This window comes from Parasteatoda tepidariorum, chromosome X2 (assembly GCF_043381705.1).
Source record: "Parasteatoda tepidariorum isolate YZ-2023 chromosome X2, CAS_Ptep_4.0, whole genome shotgun sequence".
In the NCBI taxonomy this organism is placed as follows: domain Eukaryota; kingdom Metazoa; phylum Arthropoda; class Arachnida; order Araneae; family Theridiidae; genus Parasteatoda; species Parasteatoda tepidariorum.
Window position 1 is genome coordinate 38,280,042 of NC_092215.1, and position 27,356 is coordinate 38,307,397.

Sequence of the window (27,356 nt, forward strand, 5' to 3'; positions counted from 1 at the left end):
GGATGAATAGTGAATTTATAAGCAAATTAACGTGTTTTAGTATTCAATTCAATAAGTAAACAATTTATAAACCGGCTCAGATGACAAGGAGACTTTTGGTTCAAATATCGCTTCAAACTAAAATTTTTAGAGGCATTTGCCTCAATACGCAATTTTTTAGTACAACTGAGTAATTTATTTCCCATTGGCCTTACTGCGCAGTTATTTTCATTCCTTCGGACTAGATAAGTAATGCGTGCGAAGGCCTTCTCCTTTCTAGAAGGTCTAACTCAACTCAACCGTATATAGAAAGTAGACTGAAAGGGAAATCTCATGATTCATAATCATTATTTAATTTTAACGAATAATATGATGCTGAATATTTTCTTGTCAGTATCATTCGAATATGTTAAATATCCAATTACATCAGCAAATATACAGCTAACATTACGCTAAAATGTTAATTGTTCTTTTTTTGTCGAAATTATACCAAAACTAGTCTGAAATCAGTATTTTTTTAAAAACAATTTAAGTATTACATATTTTCTGAATTTTGAATTCAAATAATACCTTTATTTTTTGTGATTCAAATCAAAAGTATTTTTTAGAATTATCCAAATTTATTATCAGTTTAAGCAATAATAAAGGAAAATTCAAATCTGGAAATCTAAAAATAGACAAATGAACAGTGCGCAAAGAAGAAGAGGAAGAAAAAAAAATGGACCACCCTAACAAACTTTTGATCAAATAATCGAATTTTCACTTCCTAAGACTCATTCTTAATGGTTCGAGGGGTTGACCTCAAATATGGTAATTAATTAGAGCAGACGATATTTTAAGTTACGAAATCAGGCACAAAAACATACTTTCTCTGAATAAACATATTTTTTTTGAATGGATTCGGTTTTCTGATCCCCAAAATATAGGGGGTAACCGCAAATGGAAAATATGGTTCATATAGTTTGGTCTGTGGAACGATCCAAAATTTGGATCCCTCAATGTTAATTTTACTTTTTGCGTATTTCGCCATATCTTGAAAATCTAATCCAAAAATAATCCCATGTAAAATATAAATTTTTGTATGCATTTATCATTTTCAATTATTTTATTTAATAATAATCGAAAAAATTTTGAATAGTAGGTAAAAAAGTTTTTACGTCATTTTAAAATACGTAGTTTTACATGCAAAATACAAAATTCGAGCAAAATCGGTTGCATAACACCTCTAAAAGAGGTAGTTAAATCTTAACTTCATTTAATGCATGTTTAATCAATAATTAATGGATGTTTAATCAATTTAACTAAATTGTTGTGAGAAATGAGGGAAAACATTACAAAAACTATGTTAGAAGAAATCAAAAAAAATCATATTATCATTAAAAATACAATCAATGAAAATTTCTCTTTTTCTAAATTTTTACTTTATGACATAAAAGCATTGCATATAAACTTATCGAAATTATAATAAGTTTTTAGTAGATTTAAATATTTTCTAAACATAAATGAAGCTCTTTTTGCCAATATAAGAAAATACAAAACTTTGAAATAATATTTTCTTTAATTTTTTTATAAATATAAATTTCACGAAACCGTCAAAAAATACATATACTTTGATGTCTTTCATAAGACTTGAGGAAATAAAAATGATTGGTGTGTACATGCACACAGTGGATGGTGGGAATGTTAAAAATATTCAGCAATAACTTATCCATTTGAATACCAAATAGATGATTAGTTATATCGTTGAAACTCAGAAAAAAAATCTGAAAACTATATTATAGTTATATAAACCATTCTAAACCCGTTTTTTGAATTCAAAAATAGTCGAATATATCCTTATACTATTGGGGGTATCAACTTCAAAAAGATACATTTCCTTTACTCAAGTTCCACTGAACATTTATTTACAAATGTATAAAATGTTATTCTGGTTTTTCAAAGACTAGTTTTTTTTAACAATATTTATTTCCCTTACGGTTTATGTGCGACATAAAATGTAAGATTATATTTGATATTTTCCAAATTTTTCTTATAATTGAGTAATATTTCTCTGATTATTAATCACTTAATTATTTGACTACGTAGGCAAGTATTTAAAAAAATTTTGGAAAAAGATTTTAGCAAAAAGATGTGTACTTTTTTTTAAGATGTGTTAAATAAATTCATCTTACTATAGTTATTTATTTATAAATCCGACAAAATTTCCCTTAAAAAATCTTAATTTAATCACCGTTCTTAAATACTATTCAACCATTTTAGAGATAACTAATTTATCGCAAATTTAACCTACCTTAGTTAATTTGCATAATTTAATTCATGATTAAATATGATTAAATATGCTCTTTTTTCATTTTTCTTTCTAAGGTAAATGTTGTATTTGTTTAACTTGACTGTTCTTGAAAACTTAACTTATATTTTAGTTTTGCTGCAAATATTGAAAAACATACATGAATAGTTTGATACCCAGTACTCGTTTGAAATCAGATAACCTATACCAATTAGAGAATTTCTTCAACTTTTTTCTTTGGCAAATATTCAAAAGAATTAGAATAAAATAATATCATAAAGAAAGATTGTCCTTTCCAATTAAAGGTTATATGAGCTGTAGAGGGACTAATTTGGCATTTTAAACTCAAACTTTTGACATTTAAAGTATGTCAATACAATTCAAATTTTTAAATTGTTTATTTGTGCTAGATATTTCGTGATAAAGTTAACAATAGTATAGCAATGATAATAAGACTGATGCATCAATGCATAGCAAATAATTGAAAGGTTAGCAGTGAAAAAATTAAAAGCCTCCCAAAAATTTAAATTTTTTACCGCTTCTGCTTAATTGTGACAAAAGTATGATTTTTGTTTGGTGAATAGGGATTAGTTTCAGTTACCACTCAAATCAAAATTTTTTTACTAGTCAAAGCAAGTTTTTTTCAATGCGAATTTTCATTGTTGACATAATTGTATTGGGCCATGCGTATTGGTCCAACTTATTGAATACGAGACAATTTTGCCACCATGTTTTTTTTTTTCTCTCAAAGATCATAAAGACAACAAAAAATGACATGCTATTAAAAAACGTGAACAAATTATTAACTAATTGTCAGATAATGATTATAAATATTAAATAGCTATATTTTTCTATCTATCGATATATACGTTACCGGGAAAGTATGAAACGCCGGCATTGTATACAATGCCGGATGTTTTTAGGCGAAGTATGAAATGTAAGAAGTATTACATACTTTCCCTAGCCATTGTATAAAATGCCTAGGCATTCTATAGAATGCCAAATGCTATTTATGCAAAGTATGAAATAAACGTCCTGATGAGGTTATTATGTAAATGATGTGCATGTTACTGTGAATGACCGAAATCGGTGGTTGTTGATTTTCAACGGTGAATGTTGACAATCATATGGTCGCTTTGGTGAATGTCTGAAATATTTATTGCATCCGACTTCATTTTAATTTATTCGTGGATATAATTTAATTTATTCGATATTTTAATACTTACTGACTATAGATTGGAAGAAACACCAGTGTTTGGAGTATCGGGCAAATGTACACCGGACAATGGCACTTGACCTAAAAAAAAAACATCAGTGTAGGATATACCGGGCAAATGCATACCGGGCAAATGCATACCGGGCAATGGCACTTAACTAGATCTAGTATGAGTAACCCTTTGGTAAATGTCCAAAATATATACCAGGTCTAGTGCCACTGCCCGGTTTTTTTTAAGGTCAAGTGCCATTGTTCGGTATACACCTGCCTGGTATACTGTGCACTGATATTTTTTTAAGGTCAAGTGCCATTGTCCGGTATATATTTACCCGATACTCCACTGATGTTTCTTTTAATCTATCGTCAGTAAGAATTAAAATATCGAATAAATGTAATTATATCCACGAATAAATTAATATCAAATCGGATGACGTTTTGAATTTGTCGTTTCTGAATGACATTTTGACGAGTCGGAGATGTAATTTATACTTTGCCGGTAACATTATATATATATATATATATATATAAATCTNATATAATTTTGAACTTGTAAAATGTGTGTAGGTCAGTTTTCAAACTAAATTAATTTTCCTTAAATATTTTATTTGCACTTATTTACCTAACTCTTAAGAGAAAATTGAAAATGATCATGAATATCACTAATAGAAATTAATGATGATTACATTTCACAGTTCATTACTATCTCCTGAATAAAAGGTACTATATCAACCAGGCTATGCTTTGACTGGATATATCGGACAGATAAAAAAACTTAGTTTATTGTTTTTATGGTAGCAGTAGATATAACCTTCGTTATATTTGGTTCTACATTTATCCATATCATGCATCAAGGTTTGGTGGTGAATTCCTACGTAGGTGGGGAAAAAAGTTAATGATCATATGATAATAATAAGTTAGCGAAAATGAGACTGATCTGTTATCGCATCTAGAGTAAAAAGAAAATTATGCCTAACTACTGTCATCATTATTTGTGCATCAACGGAAGCGTAGAAGTAGTTAACAGCTAGTTATATTTTTATATATTTTTTTTGGAAAATAAGGTATGATCATCGAGTTTTGGGAAAGTACTCGCAATGATTTAATGAGCGTGAAAATTGCTATAAATCTTGTCTTGGAAAAGTGATAATTTTGGAGGTTTTCTTTCGCCTGATATTCCCTAAGTCACAAAGGGAGTAATATCAATTTTAGTCATTGTTCTACTCTCGCTGAATGGTAAAATTATTTAGGAGATATAAATACAAGATTTCGGAGAATTTTATTGCTTCTTAATCAATCGGGCAATAAAATTTAGTAGTTGCTTTACTTTTGAAGTTACAACCTAAGCATGCATGGTTGCTAATTGTTAGAATTATTATTGATTGGCTTGATTTTGTGGGTGCTTTTTTATAGAATAACAAGCGTAATTAAGAGAAATTACTTAAGACTAAATTGTATTTTTTTTAAAAATAAAAAATAAAAAATCAGTGAAATGTACTTGAATTTTGAAAAAATTTATTATCTGAAATGTGAAAAGTTCACATGTCTCGATAGCTTAAAAAAAGGCACCCATCATCAAGATAAATCAGGCATGAATGAGAAAAACTAGGCAGATTTGAAAAAGTAATAAAACACTGAATTGAATATGAAAAAAGGGAAAAGTTGAAATGAAAAACGAAAAAAGAAACACCACTTTATTTAAAAGAAAGAGTGTTGACCGAAAATTGTAAATCAGGTCAGGATTCACTTCCAAGTGGTATGGAGGAGTTGAGGGTTTATTGTCTTTTCCGGTAAGGGGCCGTTCAAAAAGTACGTACACAAAAATGGAGAAATTTTAAACCCCTCCCCCCCTTCGTACATTACCGTACATAAGGTCTTANAGTGTTGACCGAAAATTGTAAATCAGGTCAGGATGCACTTCCAAGTGGTATGGAGGAGTTGAAGAATTATTGTCTTTTCCGGTAAGTGAATATATTTTGTTGAAATATATAAATTATGCAAGTGTTCATTGATTTTGTAGAAGATTATAAATTTTACATTCTACTGTATCTTCATGTTGTAAGGGTCTTATAAATATGTGTTGTAGGGTACATTTGTCGTTTTTTCTGTGGGGCTCTCAGAAACTTTTTGAAGCATTTTTTCTATGTTTAAATCAGTAATAACTTTCCCCCTCTAAAGCTACGTTAACAGGAAGGAAAACCAAATGTATAAGTAATTAAGGATGATAAAGTTTCTTAAGTTATTTCATAATGGACACTACCTCATGAGCTACCTCATAAAATTAAAATTTCCTGAGGTAGTTTATGATAAGACAGTTCATAAAGAAGCCATCTTCTGCTTTCACTCAAGCTATGATAAAATAATTATAGTATGATGAATTTATTACACGAATCTAGTGAATCATGTACCGAAATTCTCTCATAATTGTCATAAATCATATTAGGTGAACAAGAATCTTCGGAATATTTATCCAAATGAAATCTAGCCACGTTATCTTCCCTACAAAAAAATTAATATTCTTTCACTGTAAAAAAAATGTAAAGCATAATATAATGAATAACTTTAACATAATTACAGCATATTATTTGTAATGTTTCTTAAAAGCTTCCTTCTGATATCTAAACATCGAATTCCTTTTCCGCTTCGAATCCACGTTCACTAAGATGTAAATTTAAATTAGGTCAGACATGTAAATGATTAAGGACTACAATTTCTTAAGCTATTTCGTAATGGACTCTAGCTCATGAAATTAAATGAAGATTTGACACCTAGAATTTAGGCCAGGATTAGCCACCATACATAGATGCTGTATTAGCTATATCTTGCAACTATTCATCTTAACTAGTAGACGTTCTCTGTTATACAAGATTACAAATGAGTGGGGAAGCAATTTCACTCAACGGATGCAAGTCCTACTCTGACCGAAGATGAATGGATAATTTTCCATAAATCTGGAAATTGCATGATCTGTCCTTTAGCACGGTCCTCTTCAACTGCATCAATTACAATTTAAATAAGCTGTTTAACAAATGCATAAATTATATTTAGGCTTTCAACTGAAATCAATATTATTTGCGTTAGGTCTTTGGGGAAGAGGATGTTATAGTACACAATTGAGTTATTGCTTTAGCTTATTCATTAAAAATTTAAATACGCTTTAATTTAAATAATTCGAAATACATTAACTTGTTTATTTATACATTTCAACTTTAATGTAAATAATATCAAAATATAAAAGGCAACAGAAATATGACTGGTATTTGCATAGAACTTTTGTTAATATACTTTTATGTATTCTAAACTATTCTTAATTTCCAATTATTTAATAGGGAGCCCATTAAGGGCTTTTACCGTCTTTTTTAATTTCGCGGCACTACAGCTATATTTATAAGTGTGGTGTTAAGGTACTGTAAAGAGGCGAAGAGCTAAAATATACGACCATATACAGCGCCTTATGGTTGTTAGTATTTTAATCTAGAAAACGGTATGATATATGAGGAAAAATCATTTACAAAAATGAAGAGCATCATCGAGTTGTGAACTTTAATGTATTAATGCCAAAAGGAAAAAAGCTTAAAAAGCGAATTTTTTTTTGACTGGAATTTCTTACTGTGTTTCTGTCCTTCCTATGCATAGTTATCAAAAGGGTGTCATAGAATGCAATTCCATCAACTGTATCTACAATGTTGTTGTAATTTATGTTACCCTGTTTAAACCATCACAGCACCCGTTCTGGTAGATGAATTATGTTGAAACTTCATATATGCCTTACATAGACAATGGGGAAAAGAAGTCTGCTGTAAAAATAATTTACACTTTGGCCGGTAGATGGCAGTTTTTAGGAGCAAAAAGGACCTCACAGGCTTGTTTTGAGAGGTAGTGAATTGTCATCGTAAAAAAATAATTCTACCCATAATATTACGGAAAAAAATGATAAAGCTTTTCAAAAAATTCAAATATTCAAGAATTGTGCTGCAAGGGAGAAAGCTGTAGCTGTTTGCAAATAAAGCTGCGCTGTTAGCAATGATAACAAGTCTCGTTGTTGCTATGAATTGAGAAACGATTTACGTTACGGTTGTTGCTGTTGTTCACTTTCGTCGCACTAGAGCTGCACAATGGGCTATTGGCGACGGTTTGGGAAACATCCCTGAGAATGATCCGACGACAGGCCATCTCAATTTTGATCCTCTGCAGAAAGGATGGCACCCCCACGTCGGTAGCCCGACGACCTGCACGCGAAGTCGAGCACTTTACGGTAGAACAGTTTAACGACGACCAATACCGCACACCCTCGGTCCCTAAGCAGACTGATCGAAGTGGTCACCCACCCGTACACTGACCGCAGCCAGTGATGCTTGACTTCGGTGATCTGCTGGGAACCGTGTCTTAACGATCAGTCAACTGCGGGACTTACGTTACGGTTAACAATAAGCTGTAACTGAGCTCTAACACGTTATGAACGTAAGTTGCGATGAAGTTTTATAAGCTCTAGTAAACCTTGCAACATATAAGCTGCAATAAAGCTTACAGCATGCTTTGAATATGTGTTTAAAGAAAATAGAATGCACATTGAACATGCGGTAGCTTTAAATCTAAAAAGTTCTCTGAGAGAGCTATGGTTGGTCTGCCCGCTTGCAGGCAGCATTAGCTATGGCTAAATTAAGTTTGACTTCGAAAGTTTGTATGTGTTTTTGTTCCATAAGTTTGCAATTTCCTTAACTAGGGATCAAAATTTGAACTGTTATTGTTTTCATTCTTCTACAAATGGAAAAAAAGGTATATACCTCGTTTCATCGACATCTGTAAACCAGAGCAGGCTTTATGTTGGTTAAAACAGAGATCAGAAATATTTATAACCATTTTTTTATAATGTAAATAAGCTTTTCAAAAATCATGTAACTTACGTACAGGAAATTCAATATTTATAAGAGATCACATTCTGAGACCCATGAATTAGAAGTTATTTACCAGTTCCATAAAAACAATTCCTGAAACAAAATTTGAAAATAAATAACTAATCATCCTAATCTATTATTCATCTCTGAAATATAACGCTTAAAATGGTATAAAAATTTTTTTCATGCTTCATATGTACCAGCGGCCCACCAATTTTTTATCAAAAATATGTTTTCATTTAAAGTAAGCAGTTTTTTTCAGCTTTTGAGTACGAGAGTGCACAATCGAATATTTTGAACACGTGTTTTTTTTTTTGGGGGGGGGGGTTGGAAATNGGGGGGGGGATCTAAAAGTTATTTCTCAATATGCTTCTAAATTCCTATTCTTGCCAAGCCCATTTATTTCAGATAAATATTCATTATTATTTCTTTAAAATGCACAATGTTAATTATTCTTAAACAGAAATTTTTTATTTCGCACATTGCAAAAAATTCACACCAAAATGCTGTCTACTAAGTTTTCTACTACACCAAGAATTTTCTATTACACTGCTTAGAGCAAAGTGACCACACAAATTTGGTGCTTTCTGTAGCACAAAAATTTATAATTACAGTAAAATAAAAAACATGCATAAGTCAGTAAATATGTATTACTGTGATAAAATAAGAAAGTTAAATCATTAATTTAGAATAAAATGTACACTTATTTTTAAAATAAATCAACGATATGACTAGCACAGAGATAACCTAAAGACAAACTCGAACAAGGAGTAACAGAAAGGAAGGTAACAGAAATTAAATATGTTAAATTCACTTAATACAGTTTACACAGATTTAAAAAATAAATATAATTATTTTTATAACACAGTTAAAAAAATACAGGGGAGTGTCGGGTACCCCGGCCCACTGTCAATTTCATATGTATAGAATATTTTTTCAAGTCAATGGGCCATCGGACATTAATTGCTATATTAAAATAATATTATTTTCAAAGTTTCAAGTATTTATGCAGCTGGTAACATGGCAAACAATAGTTTTGAAAATATGTTGAATACAGTAGTCATGAAATTAAGAAAAATCGGTTGAATTTTGTGATCAAAATGATAAATGAGGTTTATCTATTGTCAATACATTGGTCATTTTCATTTACACCTGAAAAAACAGGCGAAAAACATAATTTTTGTAACTGGGCGGGGCTACCCGACACATTTTGAAAAGAGCTGAAAACATGTTTTTTTAAATTTCTATTTTTTTAAATTAAACTATTCTTTTTTGGGTTTATTCTTTTTGCATTATTTAATTAGATGATAAAACAATAGAAGCATTCAAAAATATTGATTATTACTCAATATTATACAGAAATATAAGCAATACTCCTTAAGTGGGCGGGGCTAACCGACTCTCCCTTACATATTTTAACGACCACCAACAAATCCTTCAATTAAATCACTAAGAAGAACGAAGTCTCACCGACTAAATCTCTAATTGCTAACTTCTGGAAATAATAATAATAAAAATGAATAAATAAACGTTAAGAAATTCACATTTTTGGAAGGGAAAATAGTTCTTGTTCTGTGGGTCTGAGAATTTGGTGTAAGCTAATTCTATTATAAGTGTTTAGATTTAAATTACACCCTTTTAATCGTATTTGAAGGCATACCGCCTTCAGATACGATTCTCCGATTACGATTACGATGAAAATGCTCCTTCATGCAATTATTTGAGCAGTTCAACACCATATTCAGAGATATATCATCACAGTTTTTGCAGCATAGTTGCTACGTTAAAAAGTAATGCAATTTTGAATTACCATGTCATGTCATGTCATGTTTATTTAACGTTTATTAAAAAGTACGTAAACTTTTAAATATGTATCATTAAATTGTAACATTCTGTGTCATAATTTTTCGAATGTTTATACAACACACGTACATACACGTACACGTACACACGCAATAAAATTTTCTGTATTAACTTTTAATATTATATGCCCTCGTATACGCTTCTATACAAAATAATACTAACTCATATTAGTTTTATAAAAATCTTATGATAGAAAAATAGTATAAGATTTAAAACTTAAGAAGATTAAAGTTTATAAAATAACATTAGAACAGATGGTATATATTGTTTTCCTTTTCTGTCAAAAACTATTTATTTGGAATTATTTGTCAGCGTCATTCTCGAAATCTCTAATAGTTAAAGAATAAACTCTTTTCTTGAAGTAAAATGAACGTTAGAGTGGCAAGAACAAACTTGCTTTTCTTTTTGGTAAATTTTTATTGAGAACTCATAACACTACGAGGATTTAAGAAAAAGCTTTGTACGTGATAAATCCCAAAATACTCAATATTACTCAATTTTGCTTTCTTTACCTAGATCCAAATTGCCAACTTCTTGAGAAAAATATAATATCGGATAATAAATAGAATATAACTGAAACTCAAAGGAAGATGTTGAGCTCTCTACTAAATGATTGTATCTGTTATTTATAGAGCAGAGAAAGGTGTACGATATATATTTTCTACTATAATATACTCAGAAAAAAAGTTTTCGAGAAAATGATTACTTCACGTTTCTATTGTGCAATTTATTTTCGACTACCCCAAGTGGTATTTTTTTTTAAAAAATATTTGTATCATGATCCATCAGACGTCTTTTATGCACCCTAACGGTAAAGTAAATGTTGAATAAGTTGTCGAAGAAAATTAATTTAGATTAAATAATAATTCAGATGATAGTTAAAGTAAATAAGTTAAATTTTAATATTAAGTGTATTTTTACAATTCATAATCTATCATTGCATTTTGGACAATTGTAATTTGATCATAATTGTGAATTGTTCTTTTTTTTAAAAAATATTTGTATCATGATCCATTAGACGTCTTTTATGCACCATAACGATAAAGTAAATGTGAAATAAGTTGTCGAAGATAATGAATTTGGACTAAATAATAATTCAGATAAGTTGAAATAAATAAGGTAAATTTTAATAGCATGTGTATTTTTATAATTCATAATCTATCATTCTATTATGAACAATTGCAAATTGTTTCTTTTTTATATTTGTAACAAGATCCATTAGACGTCTTTCATGCACCATAACGGTAAATTAAATGTGAAATAAGTTGTCGAAGAGAATGAATTTAGATTACATAATAATTCAGATGATAATTTAAATTTTAATAGTAAGTGTATTTTTATAATTCATAATCTATCATTCTATTATGAACAATTGTAAATTGTTCATAATCGTTAATTGTTTTTTTTTTAAATATTTGTTCAAGATCCATTAGACGTCTTTTATGCACCATAAAGGTAAAGTAAATGTGAAATAAGTTGTCGAAGAGAATGAATTTAGACTAAATAATAATTCAGATGATAAGTTAAAATAAATAAGTTAAATTTTAATAGTAAGTGTATTTTTATAATTCATAATCTATCATTGTATTATGAACAATTGTAAATTGTTCATAATTGTAAATTGTTTTTTTTTTTTTTTAATATTTGTAACAAGATCCATTAGACGTCATTTATGCACCTTAACGGTAAAGTGAATGTGAAATAAGTTGTCGAAGAAAATGAATTTAGATTAAATAATAATTCAGATGATAATTGAAATAAATAATTTGAATTTTAAAAGTAAGTGCGATTTTATAATTCAAAATCTATCAAGAAATTATTGAAAAAAATGGAAGATTCGTGATCTGTCAAATACCTTTGAATATATCAAATAACTTAGAATATAATTAATAGAATATAACTGAAACTCACAGGAAGATATTGAGCTCTCTACTAAATGATGGTATCTGTTATTTATAGAGCAGAAAAAGTTTTGCGATATATATTCTCTATTATATTATACTCAGTAAAAAGGTTTTCGAGAAATTGATTACTTCACGTTTCTATTGTGTAATTTATTTCCGACTACCCAAAGTGATACGTTAATTTTCTAAGACTCCTTTTATGCACCATAATAGAAAAGTAAATGTGAAATAAGTTTTCGAAGAAAAGGAATTTAGATTAAATACTAATTCAAATGATAATTAACATAAATAAGTTAAGTTTTGAAAGTAAGTATATTAAAAAGTAAATTGTTCATAATCTATCATTAATAATGAAATTATTGGAAAAAAAACATTGAAAATTCACGATCTGGTATTTATGCAGCTGGTAACATGGCAAACAATAGTTTTGAAAATATGTTGAATACAGTAGTCAAATATTTTAAATTTCTATTTTTTTAAGTTAAACTATTCTTTTTTTGGNAAAAAAAAACATTGAAAATTCGCGATCTGTCAAATACCTTAGAATATATTAAATACTTAGAATATAATTAATAGAATATAACTGAAACTCAAAGGAAGATGTTGAGCTCTCCACTAAATGATTGTATCTGTTATTTATGGAGCAGCAAAAGGTGTACGATATATATTTTCTACTATATTATTCTCAAGAAAAGGTTTTGACAAAAACTTTAAAATTTACAGTTTCAAGCCTGCAACAAGGTTGATAGTGCAAAATCGTAGTAAAATCTATGAAGTTAATCAGAGACTTCAACGGTTTCTTAAAGTACAAGAACAAGTTTTTTCTGTAAAAATTACGAAGAAATTCCATAATCAACCTGGCTTTTTTACCGTAACAAAACAAGTTTTCACAACATAAATAAATCTGTTGTCTCAGCAGACTTTTACCATATGGGAACAAGTTTTCTCTGCGAAAGTTACGAAATAAATCTGTACAAGCACAAGATGTGAATGTTTTATGCCCACAAAATTTGATCGACGAGTCATCTCTGGGATTTGAACCTGGGTACTTCATTTGAAGGCGTGCGCTAAGTCCCATGAGCCACTGCGGCTCAGGTGTTTTTATATAGAAATTGTGTTCGTAGGAATTTCGCTTCAATAGTATATAAATTTGACAGTAAAGTTAAATCGCAGTTTTCAAACAATAAAGTAATTGTTAAAAAGTAAGAACAAGTATAGAAAGAAATTTTAAATTTTGAAGGAAAGGTTAAGTTATTTTCTGCTGCACAAACCATCATGGCAAACGCTACAATTTCAGCTGATGATTATAATCCGTTTGTGATTAGGGTGAAAAACAGAGAAAAATCGTAAAAACCGTTTTGTCTACCAAACGACTTTAAACAGTTAAATACACGGGGAAATTCCGGAAAACGAGTATTCTCTACAGTGTATTTGAAATCAAAATGAGCGAATATGTTGAATTCAGAATACATACTAATCCTTGAGATAATTTTATAATGGCTTTTTAATGTTACAATAATTTAAAGGAACAATTACATTTTTGTATAAGCGTATTTATTGCTCATAACCTTTCATTTATTGTTATGATATTTTTAATGAAATATAAGAATTATGATAGGCAGATACAAGATCAAACGTCTTTCGCTATATATTATAATATAGTATGTGTGAAATATCTATATGAAAGTAAGTTGAATTTAGAATACATACTGAATTTAGAATACATACTAAATTTAGAATACATAATCAATTTATAATAATAGGTATATCTTATATAGGTATACCCATTCTTCGTCTAACCAGTATGCGTTAAATAGGAAGGAAAACCACTAAATCCTCTAGTGGTTAGCTCGATGGAGGGGATTCTAACCCATGATCCGTCTTCCATTGAGGATATTTTACGTCAGCACTGTGACCGATGCGAACTGAGTAATTCTTATCGACCGACCATCGCTGGGATTCGAGCCCAGTACACCTCATTGAGTTGTCTATCCCCTTAGCCACCATAGATCAGTCCTTATGTATTGATTGTAGTATTTAGCAAAGAAGTGAGAAAACCGCATTTTATTTATTTATAAAGATTTTAAGTTATTAATGTCTTAATTCCCTCCGCCGCAATAGTAAACGGTATTCTAAATAGTATACAGTATTCGAAAAAATAAAGTATTAAAATAAAATAAAATGGAGATTTAAAATAAGAAAACTGAAAAAAAAATTGAAAAAAATAACAAAATTGCAAAAATAATAAAATATAAAAGTAATAAAATATTAAAATAATAAAATACAAAAATAAAATAAAATACAAAAGATAAAAACTAAATAAAAGATATAAAAAAGAGAAAAAAAAGAAGAAAAAATAAACAATTAAGATTAAAAAAGATTTGAGACTATATTGAATAAATATATAGTAAAAAGAAATAGTACACAGTAGAAAGTTAAAAATCAACATATATTTACGTGAGATAGTGGCAAAAGCTAAAACAGTTAAGATCTTAATAAACCAAGTAAAAGCCATATTAATAGCCGCGCACAAATGCTCACACATGTATTATAAGGACAGACATGTATTTTAGGGATACATGTAAATATTCACATGCAAATAAATATTTACTTACAAATAAACATAAATATATAGATTAAATAGAAATATAAACATATAAATGCAAGTACCCAACATACAAATAAGGCTAAACTTATGAGTCTCGCTTGATATCTTTTAGATTTATATTTGCTATTATTTTGTCTTCGTTTTTTCTAGCTTTCTTATAAAATGTTTATGATTTAATTTCTTTTAGTGGCTAAGAAGATTTCTTTCTTTCCTTTCTCTAAGAACCCAAGCTGTCTAAAACGAGCCTTCCTAGCTATTCACTAAAGAACTTAAAAAAAATCTGTTCTTATAATTCACTAACCTTTATTATTTTTTTTATTTCATAGTGTATTTTGAAAACATTAATAATTTTATAAATCATATTTCTGAAACTCGAGTAATTCGAATATTTTCTGTATTGTTTTAACGGAAGTTAAATACTGAAAATAAAAGTTACTCATTAATATTCATTATATTTTTAAATTGCATATATTTATGAACATATATTTTTTTTTATATCAGAAAGCAATTTTATCGAGAATTGTAATTTAAACTGATATTTTTGATAAAAAATAGGAGGTTTTTATTTACATATCATTTATTTCCACGAATTTTATTAAAAATAGAAATCAGTCCCAAACCAAATTTTTTTAATTAAGTTTACACTGAATTGAACTTTCTTGATGAAATAAGATCCAAGAAAGAATCCAACAGAATCTTAAAAACATCGAATCACAATTTTAAATTTTATTAAGACATAAGTCGAATAAAAAGATCTTTTCCTTCTTTCTAAAATAATATTTGTTCTTCAATTTGTAAGGAGTAAATAATTATATTTTAATATTTCAAACACGTAAATGAACTTTTGCTTCTTAGAAGTAATTTTATTATGAGTTAGGGTTTTTTTTTGTAGAAAATATGTCTTACACTTTACATTCGTAGGATTATTAATGAAAATTTTAAAATTGTATTATAGAAAAGAGAGTAAAAAGTTTTTTTTAAAGTGTTTGCAGAATTTTAACCATGATGTTACTCATTCATTTCCTTTTGTTTAAATTAGTAAAAAAATATTTGAACTCTCTTAATATTTTACATTAATTACGATTTCGTAATTTTCCTTTCTTTCTACTTTTGTTTACTTGGCATAAAAAGTTATATTTAAATTCAAAATAGCTAATTTTTTCTTGAATAAAAATTCAAATTAGTGTATTCTGTAAAAATTTAACAAACAATCCATTTTGCTCTTACATTCCTTTTGAAATTCTAATTTTTCATGCCAGTCCTGACACAGGTTTGACAAAAAAATGCTATTTACTTTATTGCAAAAAGGTTTTCGTTCGAAAATATTTATTACATATAATATTTATTTTTGATTCGCATTATCCTTACTCTCATTCTTTTTCTCCGCAATATTTACTTCTAATTTTATTAGCTTCTTGCGAGCTTTACAGAGAACAAAGCAAAAAGAGAACATACCAATGCTTTTGTTCTAATAATGTGATTTTATCGTTCTGATAGGTAATTTAAATTATTCGAGAAAATAACTTTAAATTTACTAATTAATGTGCGCAGATCTTACTTTTAGACACAGAAGCGTACGAAAAAAATACACAGAAATGTACTTTTTACATATAAGTATACATTTTTTATGACGGATTTGAATTTTTGACCTTTAAAAAAAGGTCCCCCTTTTAATAAAGGTCAAAAATTCCGGAGTATATGGTTCAAATAGTTAATGAAGAGAAAGGTCGAAATTTCCGGAGTGTATGGTTCTAATAGTTAATAAAGAGAACAGTCGAAAGTTTGGGTCCTTTAAATTTAATTCCACTTTTTATCACAATGCGCTGCTGAAAAAATCTTAAATTTACTGGAAAAAAAACTGTCAACTGATGAGTCAGTATATATCCGTTTATTTCACAGAAAAGCACTGTTATTTAAAAACGAACACCTGTTTTTTAAGTAGATACGTACTGTTATTTCAACAAACAAACTTTGCCATTTTAACAAAAAGTTCTGTTATTTTAATAAAACAATTTTTTTTAATAAAAGCAAACTCTTTAAACAACTATGCCAGTGATGAGTGCCCTTACCGTCAGGCTAACCATGAGAGGTTTTCGTGATATACTTCTATTCATGTAACCCAAATGCAGTTAGTTCCATCAAAAAGACTTCTAAAAGCAAATATCTCCTAATACTTGATCCAGGAGTTCTCTTGTGTTCTGAGTTAGGCTTAAAATTACAAGGTAACGGTGTTGAACATTGGTAATCGTAAACTCAAAATGCGGTGAACTGCTCAACAATGGTTAACCAGTCAACACATAACCAGCCTACACTGGGAATCGAAACCGAAATACCTCCTTGGGAGGCAAGCGCTCTGTCCCCTGAGCCACTGCAACTCTAGTGTTTAGTTGTGAAGAAAATCTTAAACTGTATTTATCTTAAGAGTCTTACTTATTGAAATCATATTTAAGTGTAAAAAAGCTTACAAATTAATTGGCCTACCCTTATTAAAATGCTTGGCGATTTTATTTTCCGAAAAATTATATCTAAAGGGAGGAAATAATCAATTCAATAATGAAGTTGAATCCCACTTTTTTTAATTTTTTTTTATCTAATGTTCAAAATTATAAAATATTTGCTGAAAACTGAGAGCAAATGTAGAAAATATTCGTAAAATGATTTGAAAAGAAAAAGTTATCTTAAAATCAAAGCAAAACTGCAAAATGGAAAACTGCATTTCTGTTCAGCATAACTGCATGGTTTTAATCTTTTACGATTAGGATGAAAAACAGAGAAAAACCATTTTGTCAATAAAACAGTTTTAAAAAGTCATAAATACAGAGAAAACCTGTAAAACGAACAGGAATTTTTTACATTCCGTGGGTAGCTAACAAAAACAGAAAAATTTGCATTTTTCTTTAAACAGCTTTTTTCTGTGAAAAATATGTTGTTCTTTTACAGAGTTTATAAATATTTTTTACAATGTGAAATCTGTGTGCAACAAATAAAATAGAAAATGTTCTGATTCCTTCGTCTCTTGCTACATCTTTACCCTACGTGAAATCTAAGTTTTAATTTATTCAAAAAATTAAATTAACGTGGCTAAATTATCTAAACATATCAAACTTGACTGATTTTAATCATTAACTATATTTACTAGATTATTCTACGTTAAATTCTTTAATACTCAATAACTGCTTCGGCTAGACTGAAATATTTCAAATTATATGCAATTATTCTCATAAACAATTTCATTGAAATGCTTGCATAGAATATTTTTAACACGAAATAACTGTTCAGATATAATATAAATTACATTGAACAAATTCTTCACTGTAAGAAATTTGTCAGAAATTTAATAAATTCTATCATGCAATAAATCGCATTGATCATTAGATTCATGAGTTTATTGAACTATAGAATTATAAGGCAGTATAATACATATTTTTGTGCAAAGTACAATTCAATATAATAGGCAAGTGCAATTATTTTTCAAAATCTATATTAATATAATAATAAAATCTTGTGAATGGCACCAAAATACTGGTTTTATTTAAAAATAATGACGCGAGGTTACTCTCAACGTGAATTATTTGTAAAAAGAAAAAAAAAAACTAGAATATCTTCTTTATTTAAAAATCTTATTTTTATTGCGTCTTACGATAAACCTCCAAATGGAATTTAACTAAAAAAAACTTATTACTGAACAATATTTACAGAAGAAATTTCTTATAATAGCCCCACCCCCCTAAAATAAATAAATAAAAAAAATTAGTACATATTTTCATGGATACAAAGATTTATTCTTCTATTTTATTTTATAACCATCGTTGAACAGTCGACCCAATTTTGAGTTTACGATTGTCAATGTTCAACACCGGAGCCTTGTAATTTTGAACCCAATTCAGAATACAAGGGAACTCCTGGATCAAGTATTAGGAGAAATTTGCCTGTGGAAAGCTTTTTGATGAAACTAATTACAATTGGGTTATATGAAGAGGAATGTCACGAAAACCTCCCATGGTTAGCCTGACGGTAAGGGGACTCTAACTCATGATCCGTCTACCACTGAGGATATTTTATGTCAGATTTGTGGTTGGTGCAAGCAGAGTGAGGAATTTGTATTGACCTGTCACCTTTGGGATTCAAACCGCATTGGGTGCTCTACCCTCTTGGGTGCTAGTGAGTGCTCTATCTTCTATGCCATCACGGCTCCAAGATTCATTAAACGAATCCATAATTATAATAATTTTTTAAGAAATCATGAAAAATTAGTTATTTTCCCTTCTATAAATCTGTCGAATTCTTTTAAAAAAATTAATCCCCCTTATTATAATTTTTCGCATTTATGTAAAAGAGGAAAATTTAATTTATAAAGCGTCAACAATTATTCAATTTAAGTCTAATTTGAAAAAAAACTACCCCTAAAGACGGTTTAAAATTAAGGAAAGCCAAACTTTTATATTTTATATATTAATCAAGCTTTTAATGGTATAAAACTGTTCTCCTTTCAAAAAGACAAAATTTAGAGAATATTCTACCCTTCAATTACCGATAATTACTCCTGTATTTGAAACATTTTATTCACAAGCTTGACTTGTACTATAACTTGCAAGATAAGCATAATATCGTTTTTCAATAGTTTTAACTAAATCTCATTTTCTATTACGTCTATATTTAATTAATAAGTTCTAAACTAATGTATAATAATTACTATTTTTAGGAACGAATCATTAAACTATTGAGAGTTTATCCATAAATTGAAAGTAAGAAAAAAAAGTAATATTAAAAGGTTTATATGATTGTAAATATTTGTTGAATTTCTGTAAGTAGTTTCTGAAAAAGATTATTTAGATATACAGATATGGTATATAAATGAGTTATTAACAAAAATCTTGCACTTTTGATGTCCCAAGACTCTAAGCAATTTTTATTATTGAAATAAAATTCCAAATAATATTTTAAGGCTTTAAAAATAATTTACTGTTTGCTTTTAGTGAATGTAAATACATAGTAATTAGTATTTTAAAAATATTGCCAGTGTGAAAACATTTTTAATACTTCAGAAACAGCTAAATTTCCAGGTCAGAGTCTTTTTTGCACTCTAAAAAGTTTAATTTATAATATCCAAATAAAACGTGTCTCAAAAATTAGTGGTTATTTCAAAAATTAATTTAAAGAAAACGGAAAAGGTAGAAATGGTTTTCTGCGCTCTGCTTTGGAAACTAGCGTGTTTATTAAAAAACCCAAATATTTGCAAATTGTATCAACAGGTGGACTCTGCTAGCTGTAAAAGATAACTATAAAGGGATGTTTTCAAAACAACTACCAATATTTAAAGTGACAAAGTAGCACTGTCTAAGGACAGATGACGGGATATATTTTTAAATTGGAATAGTCTGGCATGCAGCTGAAAACATTGATTTATAGATTTCCAGTTAGAAACACCATTTGTTGATATATATTATTTTTTGTTTTGAATTTTGAAAATAATAAATTCTGTAGTTTTTAAAACAGAATGCATCAAACCGAACATTTCGGACAATTTCTGTTCGTATTTAATTCATTTTTGAAATATTCGTTAGTTTTTATTAATAATTTCCTTATGTAATTTATATTGCTAATGTATTAAACTAACGTATAATTTCAAGTTCAGACCTAAATATTTTAATCATCAGCAACACTAATATAACAGGAATATATCGGGTTGAGTAAAAAGTTTTCCGCCAAAAAAAAAAAAAATCCTGAAAAATGACAAATACATACAAAATCAGCAAAGCTAATGAGAATAGTTATCTCCATTCAAATCAACAATAGTCTGTCAACGTTTTGGCCACTTTTCATTCCCTTCTGCGAAGAACTGGGGGGTGCGCGAGTAGAGAAAGCAATCGACCTCATTTATGACCTCGTCATTTGAACGGAAGATTGTGCCATCAAGATGCAGCTGCAGATTTGAAAACAGATAGTAATCCGAAGGCGCCATGTCTGTGCTGTATGGTGGATGTTGCATCAAATCCCACTCTAACGTGTGGAGCGTCATGCCGGTCATTGCACTAACATGTGGCCAAGCGTTATCTTGATGAAAGAGAATCACCTTCCTTCTGAGCTCGTTTTCTCGTTTTTCGCGAATCGCATCGCTAACTTTGATTAGCATATTGCTGTATATTGTACTGTTGATAGCCTACCCGCTTTTAAGGTACTCCTTGTAGATAATTCCACGACAATCCNCATTTCAGCTTCATTTGTTAAAAACAATGCTAGTTAATTAGCAAAACTATTTTTTTATTGAAATGCTAATTATGGTGTCCACTTACATATTCGGTTAATAATTTTAATTTGTTTAAACAAAATTACTTTGTTACAATATAATATTCTAATACCAAAAAAAGTACTTACGTAGCGTGAAAATATCTTTTGTGATGTAACTCTTTCAAAAGTACATAAAAATGGTTGCCAGTGTTCATGTAGATTTATTAAATTCACCTTGTGCGCCACCTAGGAACCAAATCTAGAACCCGACACTCGAAATTTTTGCTCTGTTACAATCGTACCCTGTTACAATTGACACCACTCTCCCCTACTTTTTACTAAACGTGTGTTAATAAGAGCTATAATTTTGAAAACCAGAATTTCCGGTAAAATGTAACTATATAAAGGGAAAAATTGCTGAATCCAAATGAATGCTTTAAAAACCATATATTTAGATTTTTATTACCGGAATTACTGGTTTTTCTTACCGGAAATGTTATTTCCATTCATTACGGTAATTTTATCGGATTTTTTTTCCCCGAGTAGGATTAGATTGAACTTAGCTGATACTTTTACAATCGTAGATTTATCTTATGACATTTGTTATTAATTTTTCATATGCTTAATGAACAAATAAACATAATTAATTTAATCAGCAGGTTGTTTTAATTTTTTAGCGATTCTATTTTTTTTTCTATAGAGTAAATAGCAGGTTAAAAGAATTGTCTGATGTTTGTGTTTCTGGTGCAACATAGAAGCAAAAATTAAAAAATTATTATTTTTGTTCGTGAAGTAGGGGCATTTTACTTTGTTTATGCTGCCACTTGTTTATTTCATAAGGTGCATTTTTTATTTTCTTTTTTTAAATTCACAAATAATATAAAAGAATTGTTTTATGGAGAAGGATTGAAACTTATTAAATATACATATATGTATAACTAGGCCAAAAAAGTATCAATTTCATGTTCTTTTGAACATAAATTTTACTAGCTTACTAGCTAAAACTTCTTAGTTAAAATTATGAAATGATTTCGACTTTTGGAAGCACCTGAAGACTTATTACGAAATTTAGAAGAAATATTTCACTTAATTTGTCATTTGGGTTTTTTTTTACCAATTTTATTTTAAGACGCTTCTATAAAAAAGTTTTGCTTAACAACACACTTTATATTCGCGCTTATTAACTCAGAGCTCCCAGGGGCCAGCAAAAACCACTGAGTGAGCAAAATACATGTTGTAAAACGTGAACGTTTTATTTAAAAATATGTCATTAAACATTTCTGATCCGTATATATACATAAATATCTTTAATATGCCTCCTAAATTTATAGTTTTTGCTTTACATTGCATCGCAAACGTAACTGTTTCATATTTTACTGTAGTGTGCGTCATATTTTATAGTAAATTTAATTTTATAACCGTCGTTGAACAGCCGACCCAATTTTATGGGTTTACGGCCACTCATGCTCAACTCCGTAGCCTTGTTATTTTGAACCCAATCCGGAAGACAAGGGAACTCCTGTATGGAATATTGAGAGAAATTTGCGTTTGTGGAGGACTTTTTGATGGAGCTAACCCGCATTTGCGTTACACGGAAACCGATGATCCATCTACCACTGAGGATATTTCACGTCAGCACTGTGGTAGGTGCAAGCCGGGTGCGGAATTCGTATCGACTGGAAGGCGAGCGCTCTATCCCCTGAGCCATATTTTAGTGTTATTGAAAAACAAACATGGTGGTTGCTACTTAACACCAAGTAATGGGAAAGAATATTCTAGATCTGTTACATCGTACAGTTCAGAACTGATAAAATTGGGATAGCGCCCCTAAGAGCGCACAACGGCATTTTTGGGCATGGTTTCCTATACTATTTCCTAATGATGTGCCCTAACTCCCTTAATAGCTTGTTGCAACATTTACACGACCCCTTGCAATGCATAGCGTTTTTAAACTTATACATTTTTCGAATAAATAGCCAATAATGTCATTTTAAAAAGAAATGTAGTTTTAGGTGCAAAACTAATTTTATATTTGAAAACCCAGCATCCGAATCAGGCAAGATCAAGTTTTTTTTATAACTGAAGTAAAAAAATTATTCCCCAATCAAATCATTGCTTTGTATACTATGCAAATATTAAAAATTCATATCAGAATTTAAAAAATAATCTTAAATGAATTAGAAAACAAAAAAACATGAACTTATCGTTTTACTGATCGATACTGCATACGTAATTTAAATCTTGGTAAAATAGATTTATCATTTAAGGATAAAAAAATTATTTATAAATTACGGAAAATAAGTTTTAATTTAGCAAATGTAAATAAAAATTATCGATCGAATATCATTTTAATTTAATTATAATTCGTTTTATTCATTATATATTTTGTGGAAAAAGATAAACTAAACTGTTTAAAATTCAAATGATTCTTTGTAAGCAAGTAAATAAATAAATAAAAATGATATTTAGGAAGAAAATTTTACATTGAAATATTTCTAAAAATGCACTACATATTTGTAAAAGCTTTAAAAACAAGGAATTAATTTTGAAAATTGTTCAAAAATAATATCATATGGAAGAGTTTTAAAAAATGCAAATAAAATAGCTTTCAAAATTATTCCCATATGTTGCTTTAGCCCAGGCTGGCTTTTTAGAAATTAAGAAGCGTTTAAACTCTTTCTTTCATCAATAAAAGAGAATTAAATTTATAATTGCAGCTTAAATTTCAAATACATTTTTATAAAAAAATCAAAGCATTAGCTTAGAAGAATTTAAGAACAATAAAATAAGTTAAAATTTGCATTTATATTTCTTATAAATAAAGCATAAAATTTTTTGACACGAAAATTTTCCTTACGGATGATATAATATCATAATGTTTACTTTTATTTGCAAAATGCAAAAGTAAAATATATTCGATAAATTTTTAACAATTCATCAGAGATTTAATTTAAGCATGTTACGAGTGTATATTTATTTAGCGAATTACAATTTTTCCAAAAATAGACACTTTTTCGAAAAAAATAAATTGTTACTTTGAATGCAAATGTTGTAAAAAATTGAAATTAACAATTACTTGTACGATACATTCTGTTACGAAAAGAAATACATTTAAATAATATTTCGTTCAAGTTTAACTTTATGTAAATAAAATTAATTTGAATTTGTGAAATATATTGGCGTTTTGGAGGGAAATATATAAGTCAGATTTTGTTTCTTCCAGTTTTTATGTTGTTGGTTTATTATTGAACTTATTTTATTTTATTTTTATTCTTAGCGAAACGAAACTTAGATTTTATGCAATAGATACACTTTTAAATAATGTTGTTTTTTCATTTTTGAAATAAGGGAAACAACTTGATTTGATTATAAATGTATTTTTTCATCATTCCAGTTTAATTATTCATATTTAATTATTCATTTTTTTCTACACTCTGTGCAAGACAGATATGCTGTTTTTACTTTTCAGCTTCGTAACCAGCATTTTAGAACCTCACTCAGTACAGAAAACTTCTGGGTCAAAACGTAGAGCAAAATCGCTTTCCCGAAAATTTTTCAGTAAATCTAATCCACATTTGTGCTACCTAGAAAATGAAACCTAGGTTTGCCGACCACTAGGAATTTCAGAAGATTTGAGGAAATTTTCAAATCGTAAATAAAACTTTACCGTTCTATTTTTTTTTCAAAAAAATCTTGATTTTTATATTAAATAAAAGACTTACTTGTAGATTCTGAAAGTATATGACAACTGTGGTTATTAGAGAACACTTTACGCATTGCAATTGTTAAATATTCAATGTGATTAGCCTGTTAGAACTGAGTTAAAAGAGAACTTTCCAAGAAACATGGTGAATGAAAGTAATAGATCAATAGTTCAATAGATCAAAAGTTATTCAAAATGTTTCATTTTTAGTTTTGAAAAACTGTTCAAGTCAAAAATTATAATCCAGTAGTACATATTTCTTGCATTAAACATGCCTCCCATGAAAATAATTATTCCTCTTGGAGCAACCCATAACCTTAATAAATAAAGTAAATTATTCAGAGATGAAAAATATGCCAATATAATTATCCCATATATATCATATCACTTAAAAAAGCAGAAGCATTAATTATTTATGAAATAATACAACCACCAAATATTTAAAGCCTTCCTTCTAAACTTTATTCCAAAATTTCAATAAAACTAGTTGGTAATGCATGACACATTATTCACGATATAAATTAAAGGCAACTGGTAGAAGAAAAAAAAATCTCTATTGGGCCATTAGTTATTTTTAACGGTTCGTTTTACGTTTTCGCAGATATTTTAAAAAAAAAATCTTGAGTAGTTTTATTCATTTTCTTTGAACTGCTTTTACACTCACAAATAGGACCTTACTAAATTAGGTGAAAACCGATTTATTGATTTTTGCCCCAAACATCATTCTAAACAAAACTCTCATCAAGATTAAAGTTTTTTTTCTAATTCTTTTTTTTCTTCTTACTTTGAACTAATTTTTACAAAGTTCCATTTTTATTGGAGTTATGTAAAAAAGTTCCAAACCCACGGGCTAGAAAGCGAACGCAAATGAAATCTTTATTATTTTTCTTTTTGAAGTAAAAAAGGAGTCTCTTTTGTCATTATGCATTTCTCCAGTCGCTCATGCATGAGTTTTTTTTTATAATATTAATGAAGCGTGTGGATTAAAAATACTATAGACAACTAAAGCTGAACAAGTAGCTGTTACCTCTTTTTTCTGAAAAGTTTGAAAAAAAATATAATTTTCTCTTCCTTATTTTTTTATCGATCCTGCCATTTCAGTTAAAATGGATCTTGAATCTTCCTTTTATTTTCATTTTTTTTCTTTAAAGTTTGCATTTAATGTTTCTTCTTCTAACTATCGCAGGTGTTAGACGAAGCGTTAAAAGTCTAACTTTTCCTCATTTTCAATCCATTATCAACGGTATTTCAGATATTTTAGTAAAAGCTTTGATTTGATGGCTGCCATATAAGAAAAAAAGAAGATAATGAAGGGAGATTTTCAGTTTTTTTTTATTTGATTTTCTTTAGCATTAGGTAATGTGGAGGGTATAAAATAATTTGCAAATGTAATGAAATCTCGTTTTTTCGAAATCTTAATATAGTGAATGGTTTAGTGTGTATAGACATATTTAGACATATTTAGTAATATTATTCAAAATAAGGAAATTAAAAACATAAATTACCATTAAAAAAGTTTGAAGGTACTGAAAAAAATAAGTAGGGGAGAGTGGGGTCAATTGTAACATTTTTTACTTAACTATCTTTAACTATCAAAAAATTCAATATATTATTAGTATTAATTGACAGACGAGTAACGTAGACTATCCTCTACAAGAAAAAAAATAAATACCTCATTTTAAATGTTATTATATTAGTTATTAACAATTTTTGACAGTCGTGCACTTGTTACAATTGTCCCCTCTTACGGGGTCAATTGTAACAGTTCATAAATTCAACTAAAACATAGTCAATTATACATATTATCATAGTTGTGATATATATTTTTTATTGATCAAAATAGTAGTGGTATTTTAGGAATAAAAATAATAATGAGCAGAGTCCTAAAGGGTTAAACTTTTAACTTTAAGGGGTTAAAAATTTTAATTTTTGCTGTCAAAGGTGACAAATAAAATAATGCACATGCAACTTAATATAAATGATATAGGAAACTGTTGGTTGTTCTTAAAGAGTTAAGTAATGGTTTGTAAACATAAGATTATTTATTTTCAGCTGTTACAATCGTCCCGTTACTTATTGTTACAATCGTCCCCAAGACGCCCTTTCGGCTTCATTTGTTAAAAACAAAGCTAGTTAATTAACAAAACTAATTTTTTTCATTGAAATGTTAATTAAGGTGTCCACTTACATGTTCGGATAATAATTTTTATTTGTTTAAACAAAATTACTTTATTGCAATANTAAATTCAACTAAAACATAGTTAATTATACATATTATCATAGTTGTGATATATTTTTTTATTGATCAAAATAGTAGTGATATTTTAGGAGCAAAAATAATAATGAGCAGAGACATAAAGGGTTAAACTTTTAACTTTAAGGGGTTAAAAATTTTAATTTATGTTGTGAAGGGTGACAAATAAAATAATGCACGTGCAACATAATATAAATGATGAAGGAAACAATTGGTGGTTCTTAAAGAGTTAAGTAATGGTTTGTAAACATAAGATTATTTATTTTCAGCTGTTACAATCGTCCCCAAGAAGCCATTTCAGCTTCATTTGTTAGAAACAATGCTAGTTTATTAACAAAACTAATCTTTTTTTTTGAAATGTTAATTAAGGTGTCCTCTTAAATATTCGGTTAATAATTTTTATTTGTTTAAGCAAAATTACT